Source organism: Triticum dicoccoides, chromosome 4B, assembly GCF_002162155.2.
Source record: "Triticum dicoccoides isolate Atlit2015 ecotype Zavitan chromosome 4B, WEW_v2.0, whole genome shotgun sequence".
In the NCBI taxonomy this organism is placed as follows: domain Eukaryota; kingdom Viridiplantae; phylum Streptophyta; class Magnoliopsida; order Poales; family Poaceae; genus Triticum; species Triticum dicoccoides.
The window spans coordinates 288,871,210-288,884,222 of NC_041387.1; positions in this window are offsets into that span (position 1 = coordinate 288,871,210).

Below are 13,013 nucleotides of genomic sequence, written 5' to 3' on the forward strand. Positions count from 1 at the left end.
GGATCTTCCCACGAAGGGGGTCTTGAATCCCGCGGGATCTCCTCACATGGAGGTCTTGAACTCCATGGGAGTGGTAGTCTCTCTCTCTCAAGAGTAGAGGTAGGAGAAAAGCTCACCTAAGAATGAGCTATCATATTTGCTAACCCTAGAAAGGAGGTGGAGGTGGTCTATTTATAGTCTAAGACACGAAGGGGTAAGTGGGAGAGGGATACAAGGCCAAAGGCTCGCGGCTGCGCTCACAGGCGTAGGACGTCCGGTGGGGGTCGGACGTCCGGAAGCTCGGGACGGTCCAGACGTCCGGAAGTCTTGGGACTTCCGTAAATTTTGTTCTGTCGCCATAGCACCGGTCGTCCGGAGGCGCTCGGTCGTCCGTGGCATGGGAGGTGTCGGACGTCCGGTCGGTCTTGGTCGGTCGTCCGGTCGCTGTAGATCTCGTCGGCTGGACTCTGGGATGCGTCAGGTAGCGGATGTCCGATGGACGCCAGTTGTCCGGGCGCTGTAGAGGGTCGGACGTCCGGAGGCTTCCGGTCGTCCGGTCGCTGTAGACTCCGCATCACCTTCTTCTTCCGTCTTCGCTTCCATGCCTCCCTCGCGGATGGTGTAGTCATTCCTTGGCGCTTGCACTCCTCCTTGACATCCGTGAAGCTCCGACAATACCTATGCATGCACACGGGAGAAGTGTCAAGTAGTACACCATCCTCGAAGGGGTCAAGTGAGCACGTGTAAAGGAGAAGATTCACCTTTATGTATGAGAAGTAGAGGTCGCACGTTTCACTTGCCAAACGGACTCTTGACATGGTGATGACCGTAGGATGCTCCGCATCATCCCCTCCCCCTTGGAAAAGATCTGACCTCGGATCGAAAACCAAATCACCATGGGAAAGAGATGGCGGTGCCGTGTCGAAGTGGTCGATCACCAAGCACTCATCGTCTAGTAGCTCGAAATTTGCACTCTCCAATGTCGCACCGTCTTGTGATTCCTTCAAAAGGAGCAAATAGAACAAACACTTGGAAAAACAAATGCGGTCAGCGTTAGTGCAAAACCAAGCATTGAAGAGGTGATTCACCAAACAAGTGTTGTCATCAAGCATAGCATATGGTTTGACAAAGGATTGTGACATGGCATGTAAGCATATCAATCGAGGACAAACAAAGATATCATGGGGACAAGTATGCAAATGTGAGGTAGAGATGCAAATATGTGTGACAATAGAATAAGCATATACCTCGAGGTCATAGCAAGAATTCACAAATTGCTCAATGAAAGGTCTATGGTAGGCATAGGAAGTATTCACAACACCAAATAAAATGAAGTGTCTAAACACATGGGTCAATTGCAAGACAATCCAAGCATAATGTGCATAGGGTGTAGTGAATATAGTGTGGCACTCAACAGGATAGAAAGAGCAATTGTTCATCATGTGTGAGGCAATCAAGTCAAGCATGTGACAAGCAAAGGGACATGGCATATGTAAAGAAATGATATTGGTGCAACAGACCATATGATAGTAGCAAGTAGTCCAAGAATTGGATGCAACACACAAGGTATATATGTCATGAAGCATGGAAATGTGGCAATCATGGGTGAAAGCAATATCTCGAACATGCGTGCAAATGGTGCAAGCAACACATGAAGTATGATCCACAATATCCAAGCTCAAGAAGGATGTCACCTTGAAAGTGTGTCGTTGTGCATTCTTCACAATGCCGAAGTGGTAGAATGTATGAGGCTCACTCTCAAGAGCTCGAATGGTCAACTCACGCGAAGTGGAAGTCGACGCAAAGTCCAAGTATCCTACACATGCACAAAATATAACAAAGAAAGTATGCGCATGGTAGACAAACACATCATCCATCATGATGGTTCTCATCTTTTGCACAAAATCATTAGAAGCACAAGTGCATGAATAATATGATGCAACAATGGCAATATTCATGGCACTAGGTATATGGTGCAAAGAAGTAAGACAAGCATGCTTCACAAGAATTATGTCAAAATCTCCAAATATATGTGAGAATGCTATGGGGGCAATCTCATGAGCAAGAAGAGAATCATTGTGGCACTCAATACATGGAAAATCTAGCGTGAGAGGGGAAACACATGGAGATATATGACAAGAAACAATATGAATCATGTACAAAGCATATAGATGGTTGTCATCAACCGCATGAAATGAGCAAGTATGAGTCATTGGTGATGCAACATAAGCAAGCATAGTAATCAAGTCGTGCAAACTAGTGAAGTGAAGATGCAAGACACTAGAATAAATCATGGCAATCATGTCATGTGAGCAAATAATAGGCATAGGGAGTGCACATGACATATTGCAAGCACGAACACAAAGCAAGATGAAAGCATGATCATAAGCATTGGGTACAAAGTAAACATGGCAAGAACAAACTATATCTCCACCAAGCTTGCAAATACACATACAAGTACTAGAATCAATCATCATGTGTAATGCAAAGCATGGGTCACAAATGCATGTCAAAGGCATAGGAATGAGCATATCATGCAAAGTGAACATGGCAAGATGGGCAAATGATATATAATGGACAATAAGCCATAACCATGTGAGGGACATGTAGAAGAAATGTGTTAAGTGTTTGCGCGAAGAGAGCGGTGGGAAAGACAATCCACGTGATCCCAGTCATCATTGCTCTCTAGAGCTCGTTTTGTCAACTCATGGGATTGCGAGGTTGACAAGTATTCATGGGTACCTACACAAAAAGGAAACAAACCAAAGAAATTGTGCGTGTTGTAAATGTACACATCATCCATCATGATGTGTATGTGCATGTGTGAGTTAGCACAAGATAAGCATCGCTCAAAGAAATTTGATGCATGGTATAAGAACATGTCATCTGATAGAGGCAAAGGTGTCCCGTCTTTCGATGAGATGATGGATATCGCTTTGGTGGAAGTCGACTTTGACGATCCGACTACGAACGTGCGAAGACGTCGCGCCTTAGCAATCGCTAAACCAACTCCGAGAGGTTATTGACCACGCCGGAGCACGATCAACCTGACCACGAGGGTCTGTTTCCTGCGAGCAAACGAAGAACAAGCAAGAAACTGAGATTGCAATCTGGATATTGCGAATATAAGATGAAAGCTTTATTGATCAAGGTGGGGTTCTGTGACGCCTTTGTCTGGTCGTTGAACACAAACGAAGTACGCGAAGTTGCAGCTATGGCGAACTTTTAATCTAAACAAAACCCCAAAGTCTAAACGATGCCCTAAGGGCTGTATATATGGAGGAAGAGGGGGGAATTTCGTGGCCCTTGGTGGAGGGGTCCGAAATCAACCCTATCTCTTGTTTCCCCACACATACGGACTCTAAAAATAGCCTATACTTATGTATTTCGAAATTACATGGGCCTGGCCCAATAATAAGGTGACGCAGCACCTAAAATAGCCTCGGGATGAAATTTATGAAGTGGCTTCTTGTATATTTCGTCCAAGGCTTCATGCACCCATTATGGTGGCTTCAAAGTCCTGAAATCATCACTTGTAACTCCGTTCTTGTTCCCCTTGCGCATGCCATCATCTCCATGCTTGTTCTTGCTCCAATGTTCATCCTTCTCCAAGCTAGGCCCTTCATTTGTAAGCAAAACAAATGTATCCAATTTAGGCAGCATCATATTCTCATGAACATTAGAATCATTACCAAGAAACGAAAGTACCTGGTAATTTAGTTGGCGTGCACGAGCTCTAGTAATTGGTCCAGTATGTTTAGCAGCAGGGGCTGTGGGTGTAACAATTGTATTGATGTCCTCATCATCATCCATCATGAAAGAATAGTTATTGTGTATGACACGATGGGGACACAAATTGAGAATGCAAGTATATGGCATGTCAATAGCATGTTTATTTGTGGGGAGCATATGGTGCACACAAGTATGGGGATCATGCAATGAATGGGATGGATCAAAATCTCCTAAAATGTACGAGGAAACTATGGGGGCCTCCTCATGAGCAACAGCGGAAATATCATATGGAGAAAATGGACAACATCCAAAACAATGCATATCCGAAGCTAGGTGGTCATGGCATGGCATATGAGATAAATGATGCAAAGGGAGCATATCAATATCATCACAAGAAAGACAAATGCCAATAACCATGGGCTTGTCATCTATGCCATATGTGCAAATTGGGTTTATTTTAATGGCATATGCATAGTCACTATGAAGAGATTGCAAATATGACATATGATTGATCTCATGCATAGCATATGACAAGTCAAGCGGATTGTCAAACATGATGTGACCTAAAGAATTGTCACAAGAAATCCTATGTAACATGGCATCACTACTAATAGACTCCACATGAGAATCATCATATTCATCATAAATGGGCAAATCATCACATGGGGAAATCATACTAGCATGAAGAAAGGTACTAGGTGGATCAACATCATGCAAGCAATCAATGTCAAGAATGTCCACTAGTGGGACTAGAGCATCACCTTCACCTATGTTACCTTGTTCATTCCACTCAAGTGGTGTAGGTGAGGTGGGAGAGACCAAATGGTGGTCATCTTCATCTTGATGGAACCATGTGGGGGGTGCATCGTATTCCACCATGGCCATCATCTTGTCCAAAGGGAGGACGAAGTCGTCGAGGATCGGCGCGTCATCATAAATGGGACCTAGCACCAAATGAGAAAACACAATAGAAGTAGAGGTCAAGTTGTTAGAAATGCAAATGGCCTCAAGAGACCTATCAACTATCACAGTCTCTCTATGTGGTGGTTCACTCACTCCCTCAAAATAGGTGCACTCAAAGTTGCATATGGTGGAGTCACTCATCTCACTCAAGTGGTGGGGGTTGTGGCTCTCCTCACATGGGAAGTGGGGCAACTAGTCATATATGTGGCTAGTGGTGAAGTCACTCTCACTCTCAATATGGTGGCAAAAGTCACTCAAGTCATCATACGTCGCCGTGGTCGAAGGGAGAATCCCATGCTCAACCATCTCGTCGTTGTCGCCGTGGATGAAGGCCAAAGATGGCACATCTTCACTCTCGCCTCCTAAGATGGAAGCATCATCCTTGCTCGCCACCTTGTCGCTCGCCTCCAAAGCTTGGTCCTTGAAGGTCTCCGTAGTCGTACTCGTCACCGCACCATCTTGAAAAAGAGTCATGGTAGACTCGGCATCATCAATGCCACAAAGAGGGATGGCGGTGAAGTCGCACTTGGGAGCATCGTCTTGGAGCTCGTCGGGCTTGGACATCGTGGTGGTACTATCCTCATGCTCATTCTCATGGAGCTTGGTCGCTGCGAAGTTTGCTTGGGGTGGAGAAGCCTTGGCCTTCATGTGTTCTTGTTCCGCCTTGAGAGCACCAATGTAGTAGTCGTCGATGGACTTGTAGTTCTCGAGGAAGATTGTCTTGGAGATGTCGTTGTGCAATCCCATCATGAAGTGGAACTTCATCCAAATGGGGTCGTCCATGCCGGCTCGTCGCAAGGCATTCTTCATCTCCTTGAAGTACGCGTCGATGGACTTGGATCCTTGGATGGTGTTCTCCAATTGGCGTTGAAGTTGTTCCGTGTAGGTTGGAGGCACAAACTCTGGCCACAAAGCTCTCTTCGTCTTGGGCCAACTCATCTCGTAGCTCTTTGAAGGTGTGTGAATCCACCATGCCGATGCGTAGTCGTGGAAGTTTCTTGTGGCGCACTTCACTTGATCTTCGGAAGGGACTTCATGTAGCTTGAGGTAGTCGTCCATCAAACGCTCCCACTCGAGGTACTCCTCGGGTTCTTGAGTTCTATAGAAAGGAATCGCATGGTCGATGTCGAGGTCGTAGTAGCTCGTGGAAGTCACGGACTTGATCTTGGGGAGCTTCTCTTGAGCGTAGTCTTGAGGTGCTTGTTGGCGAAGATGCCGAATATCCGAAGGCAAAGATGCCTTGAAGTCGCTTGGCGAAGATGCCAAGAGAGATGGTGAAGTCGTTGAGCGGTTGTTGGTGTTGAGCTCTTGACCTTCACGTTCTTGTTGGTGATGGTGTCGATGTCGATGTGATCTTGCCGGAGATGGTCGCTCGAAAGGATGTGCTCTTGAGCGTCTTCTCGAAGATGAGGAAGATCGCTTGTAGGACTTGATGAGGGCTTTGATCTCCTCCATTTTAGCTTGCATCTTGGCATCGTAGTTGTTTTTCGTGGCATCGAACTCGTCGTTGTTGTTGTAGACCGAAGGTGAAATGCCTTGCCTATCCATCACAAGACTCGAGCAAAGGTGAGTAGGAAATGAGATAAACAATACCAAGTTACCTTTTCCCAAAGTTGAGGATGTATCCCGTTTCACTCAATGTGAGATGAAAGAATAGTGGAATTGGTACCTGACTTGTTCACTCACACCTATCAAGTAAAGCTTATGGTAGAGCTCGGTGAGGATAGTGGCACAAAAATTTGATGCAAAATGTTAGCAAGAGTCAATAATGTTGAAAGAGATTCACAAATTCGCAAGTGAAACAAGTAGACCAATAGCAATATGTGGCACACGGAAACACACACACGGATAGATAAATGGGGTCGTGCAACCAAGGAATGAGCACAAAATGTGGAATCCACAGAAAACGCTCGTGTTGCACAACTCAAGAGAGACGCTAGCACGATTGCTCAATAGGCGGATACGACACTTGTGCACAACCTATACATGCAAAATGGATAAACTTTCTATCCCAAGTATGCTATATATGTATGGTTCCCGGTGTTTCTCACAAGATGATCCAAGATGATCGAGTATGATACAATATGATATATTGTGATGCTATGGCTATTGCTTACAAGCTCTTTGCTCTCTTTTTCTTTGCTTAAAAGCTTTATTTCTCTTTTTCTTTTTTTTTGTATGGCCACTTTTGCACAATGCACAAACCAAGATAGCAATTGTGTATATGCAGGAACACACTTGAGACACAATGGATGATATGATACCAAGATGATATGGTATGTATGCAATGGAAGGTATGGATCACTAATGTGCACAAGTAACGTTGCCGGCAATACTCAAATGGCTAGTCTCGATAGGCAAGTTACGCAAAATGGTCTAGGGGTTATCAATGCAATTTGCAAGGGGAATATACAATGGCGTCGTCGAGGTTACCGTCCTTGGCGATGATGAGAGGCGGTGTTGCCGATGTCGACCCGTTCCTAGTTAGCCGAAACACCCTAAGAAACGGAAAAACCGCAAACTCAAAATCTCAAAGGCAAATGTCAAATGGTGGTAGCGGAAACGCGGTGGTGGTTTGCACTTGGCAATGCGGAAGTGGGATGATGGCTATACACGTGTCGGAGTTGAAGTTGTCGTCCCTAACTAGCCAAAACACCTTATGAGACACAAGCCACAACTCAAATAAGCTCAAACAACTATTGGGTTAAGTTGGGGGTGGCGGAAGTGAATGGTGGGCATGTCTATGCGGAAGTGGTGGTGATGGTTGATGAAGAAGCAATCGTCCCTAAGTAGCCGAAACACCTTAGGAGACTCGAATCACTACTCAAGAAACCACTAATGCTATAGTGAATAAAATGGGTTAGGTTACGGAAGTCGGTGGTGGCTATGTGGATGATGTGGTGGAAGCCCTAGGCAAAGATGCCAAAATTTCGAAAATTTGATTGAGTCAAATTGTGTTGTTGGTATTTTTGTGGGAAGGGGGATGTCAAGAGCTTCAAAACGAGCTAAAGAACATCAAAATCGGAGTTCGGATGAATTAGTTATGGCCGAAACAAGAATCAGCCGAAGTCTGAAACTACAGGTTACAGACGTCCGGAAAGGTCGGATGTCCGGGGCGTCGGACGTCCGGGAAAGTCGGAAATCCGTAAATTTGGTTCGGGTTAGGGGTTCCGGTCGTCCAGGAAAGGTCGGACGTCCGGTCGTTCCAGGGGGTCCGGACGTCCGTAAAACGCCGGTCATCCGGTGGGTCGGGGTCAACGCGAGAATTGAGTTCTGGGACGCGATTTTGGGCGAAAATTGGTGATTTCGGGGTCAAAATTGAAGAGATTTCGTGGATGGAAGGTGGGGAAACTTGGGGAAATGCTAGATCCTCTTGAAACCAAGCAAATCCATGGATCAAAATCAACAAAACATCATCAAACCAACAAATCACAAAAAAAATCTGGGCTATTTTTGGTGGGGATTTTCGGATTTTGGGGAAGAATACAACAAAACAAGGCTAGAAAATGGTGGGAGGGACTCCAAATACGTGATCAACGTGGCTCATGATACCATATGATACGGGGCTAACCCGGTGTAGGCCAATCTTTCACGTTTGGAGTGGGATCCCTTGAAGAACACGATGAACACGGGGAAGAACGGGGTGAAATCACAAGGGGAAACACTCAAGAACAAGTCCAAATCACACATCCACTAGACAATCAAACACACAAGATCACAAGGTACATGAACAACAAACAGAAAGATACAAGGTAGAGTTCATCCCAAATCCTATGAAGGAGATGAGGGCTTGAATCCTACAAGGATCTTCCCATGAAGGGGGTCTTGAATCCCGCGGGATCTCCTCGCATGGAGGTCTTGAACTCCATGGGAGTGGTAGTCTCTCTCTCTCAAGAGTAGAGGTAGGAGAAAAGCTCACCTAAGAATGAGCTATCATATTTGCTAACCCTAGAAAGGAGGTGGAGGTGGTCTATTTATAGTCTAAGCCACGAAGGGGTAAGTGGGAGAGGGATACAAGGCCAAAGGCTCGCGGCTGCGCTCACAGGCGTAGGACGTCCGGTGGGGGTCGGACGTCCGGAAGCTCGGGACGGTCCAGACGTCCGGAAGTCTTCGGACTTCCGTAAATTTTGTTCTGTCGCCGTAGCACCGATTGTCCGGAGGCACTCGGTCATCCGTGGCATGGGAGGTGTTGGACGTCCGGTCTTGGTCGGGCGTCCGGTCGCTGTAGATCTCGTCGGCTGGACTCTGGGATGCGTCAGGTAGCGGACGTCCGGTGGACGCCGGTCGTCCGGGCGCTGTAGAGGGTCGGACGTCCGAGGCTTCCGGTCGTCCGGTCGCTGTAGACTCCGCATCACCTTCTTCTTGCGTCTTCGCTTCCATGCCTCCCTCGCGGATGGTGTAGTCATTCCTTGGCGCTTGCACTCCTCCTTGACATCCGTGAAGCTCCGACAATACCTATGCATGCACACGGGAGAAGTGTCAAGTAGTACACCATCCTCGAAGGGGTTAAGTGAGCACGTGTAAAGGAGAAGATTCACCTTTATGTATGAGAAGTAGAGGTCGCATGTGTCACTTGCCAAATTGACTCTTGACATGGTGATGACTGTAGGATGCTCTGCATCAAGGTTGGTACAAAGCGTGACTGCATGACATCCTTCATTTGAGCCCAAGTGGTGATTGGTGGTTCACCTCTTACTTGACGTCATTCAAGTACTTGTTCCCACCATATGAGCACATAATCTTAGAACTCAAGTGATGCCATAGCGATCTTCTTCTCTTCCTCATAGTTGTGCAAGCGGAAAATTTTGTCGACTTTCAATGCCCATGAGAGGTACTCTTCCAGATCATTGCTTCCATTGAACTTGGGCATTGTGAACTTGAGCTTGCCATAGCGTTGCTCTTCATTGTGTTGTTGGCGATGGTGATGATAACGTCCTTGACATGGAGGATAGTCATCTTCATGCTGCTCTTGTCACGGAGGAAGTCCATGATCAACTTGCTCTTGTTGAACTTGAGGTTGAGGTGGAGCTTGACGAGCTTGTGGAGGACCTTGTGGAGCTTGACGTTGCCCACGCGGTTGGTAGTTCCACTCTTGGATTTCTTCTCGAAGGGCTTCCTCTTGATTGCGCCGCTCGTGATTGCGGTTGGCAATGGCTCGGCTCGAATCTCGAAGGGCACGTTGCGCCTTAAGAGCTTGCGCTTCACGTTGTTGTTGTTGAAGACGTTGAGCCGCGGCGTCTTGTTCCTCTTGGTTTAGACGCGCTCGTTCTTCCTCTTGACGCCGTAGTCGTTGCTGTTCTTGAGCTTGAGCAAAATCGACTTGGTTTGATTGAGGACGAGGGATTTGCTCATCGACTTGTTCTTGTGAATGCTTGTCATGTAGCGGGTTCCGAGGTGCATGCCGGTCTTGACGCACAGCTCGATGAAGAGTGTTCGATGACGGTGTACTTGTGTCGGAGAATGCGTCGTCGAAGTGTCGACTTGAGCGGCTCCGTCTTGAGTATGAAGAGGTGGAAGGACGCGGTTCCTCATCAATGCGCGGATCTCATCCATTCTTGCATCATTCTCTTGCTTTTGAGCGTCGAATTTGTTGTCAAAGTAGTCCCTCATTGCTTGTTGCTCTTGGTGCAATACCTTTTGAGCTCCAAATAGGTGGTTCTTGGTGACGAATGATGACATGTCGTCGTCGTTCTCGATGAGAGGTGGAGTGGTAGAAGAACTTGGCCTATCCATCATACCAAGCAAAATGTAAGTGGTAGAAGGAAAAGAACGTGTACCAAATGTACCTTGGTCGAAGTTGAAGATGAATCAAGTTCACTCAAATGCGGACAATGAAATAGCATTGTTGGTACCAATTCTTGTCGGTTCTCACACCTACACACGTAAAAGCTTATGGTGGAGCTTGGTTAGGATGGTGGCACAAAATTTGATGCAATAGTAAGTGAGCTTCAATAATATTGGAAAAGATTCACAAATTTATAAATGCAACAAGTAGACCAAGCTAGTATGGGTACACGGAAACACACACGCAAATAGATAAATGGGATTGTGCAATCCAAAATTGAGCCAAAATGTGGAAACCACGAAATGCTCTTGTTGCACAATACTAGAGAGACGCTAGCACGATTGCAAAATAGACGGATACGCAAACTTGTGCACAACCTACTAGGCAAAAATGCAACGATCTCTATCCCATGTATGCTATATGTATGATATTTCAGTGCTATGATCCGAGATGATCGTATATGACAATCTTAATGTTGTATGATGCTATGGTTCTTGCTTATAAGCTCTTTGCTTATCTTTCCTCTTTGCTTAAAAGCTTGGTTGGCTCTTTCACTTTTGAGCTCTTTTCTCATGCAAAACTTCACGAACCAAGATAGCAATTGTGTATGCGATGACAACTTTGTGACACACAAGTTGATCTCAAGATATGCACCACTATTGTATGGTATGTATGCTATGGAGTATGATCACTAATGTGCACAAGTCACGTTGCCTGCAATACTCAATGGCTACTCTCGATGGGTAAGCTACGCAAAATGTGGCAATGTGGGTTAGCAATGCAATTGCAAGTTATGACAAAGATGTCGTCGAAGTTACCGTCCTTGGCGATGATGAGACCCTTGCGAAGATGAGCCGTGGTGGTGATGACGTCAACTGTACCTAGATAGCCGAAACACAAAAAGATACGGGATCCACAACTCAAAATCTCAAGGACCAAAATATGGCAAAATCATCATAGGAGGTAGCGGGGAAGATTTTGGTGTATGTGGGTTTGGAAGATGTGGTGGAATGTGGGGTTGTGGTGGTGGCCGACCTGTCAAACTTCAGTCTCGTCAGGGTTTCGCGGACGTCCGGGATTTTACGGTCATCCGGACTTTGTCGGACTTCCGACCTTTTCCGGTCGTCCGGAGCTTGGGCAAAAATCGGGCTCGGGAAGAAGAACTGTGAGATTTCCGGGGAAGAAGAAGATGGTGAGGTCGAAATCGAGTGATATGGTGGATGGAAAAGGGTGGGGAAGGTGGGGAAAGCTAGATCCACACGCAGCAACACAAATCCATGGACCAAATCCAACAAAATCTCAACTCACAAAAAAAAATCGGGGCTATTTTTGGTGGGGAATTTTCGGAATTAGGACGAAAACAACGAAATCAAGCTAGAAAACACGGGGTAGGGGCTCCAAAAACGTGATCAACGTGGCTCATGATACCATGATGATGTAGGGTGGAACCCTAGATGGATGATCTTTCACGTTTGGAGTGGATCCTACGAGGAATCACGAAGAACACACGGAAGCACAAAGGAGAAACACGGGGAAAACGAGAGGGAGAATCACTAAACCGACATAGAATCAATCACACGAGTGCTAGCTCACCGACAACATAGAGTGACATAAGATCCACAATCAACCAAGGTAAGGATACAAAGGAACAGTTCTTCTCTGTACGGAGGTCTTGAGGGTCTTCCCTAGAAAGGGGTCTTGAATCCGCTTGGGGGATCTTCTCCGAAGAGGTCCTGAGCTCCGAGGAGAAGTAGCCAAGTGGATGAGCAAGGCTCTCACACAAAATATGAGCTAAACCTATGCTACCCGTACCAAGAGGTGGGGGCGTCCTATTTATAGTCTTAGTGCAAATGGAAGTCAAAACGAAGGGGTACAAGGGCTCCAGCCCACAGGCGCGGTCACTCAGGTGTTGGTCGTCCGGAAGGTGTCGGACGTCCGGAGGCTCGGGACGGTCCGGACGCCCGGTCGGGCTCGGGCGTCCGGTCGGGCTCGGGCGTCCATAGAATCAGCTCTGTCGTGGGCGCGTCAGACGTCCGGAGGGGGTTGGTCGTCCGGAGCTTCGTGACGGTCCGGACGTCCGGAAGTCATTGGTCGTCCATAGATTCTGTTCGGGCGTGCATCGGTCGGACATCCAGTGGTCTCGGTCGTCCGTAGATTTGGTTCGGATGCTCAGCGGTCGGACGTCCGGAGGGCGTCGTTCGTCCGTGGCCTAGGAGTCGTCGGACGTCCGGGCTTGGTCGGACGTCCGATGCCTGTAGCTTCAGCAGTATCTCTTCTTCTTCTTCAACATGCTTGTGGTCCTCGCCGTCTTGGCTCTTGCAAGTAGTAGACCCTTGGCTCACCTCCATGTACCTGATTACACATTGAGTCTCCGAATGAGGTAGTAGCCATGTCTCGTGAGTAGAAAGAGGGAGTTCGGAGAGGAGCGAGTTCACCTTATCTTCGATAGCCTTAGCTCGGGCTCTTGTCATAGGTCCAAGTGATGTTGAGGGAGATGTAGGCACGTCCATGGGGATGAGCGAGGGATGCTCCGCATCAGCCAAGTACATCGACA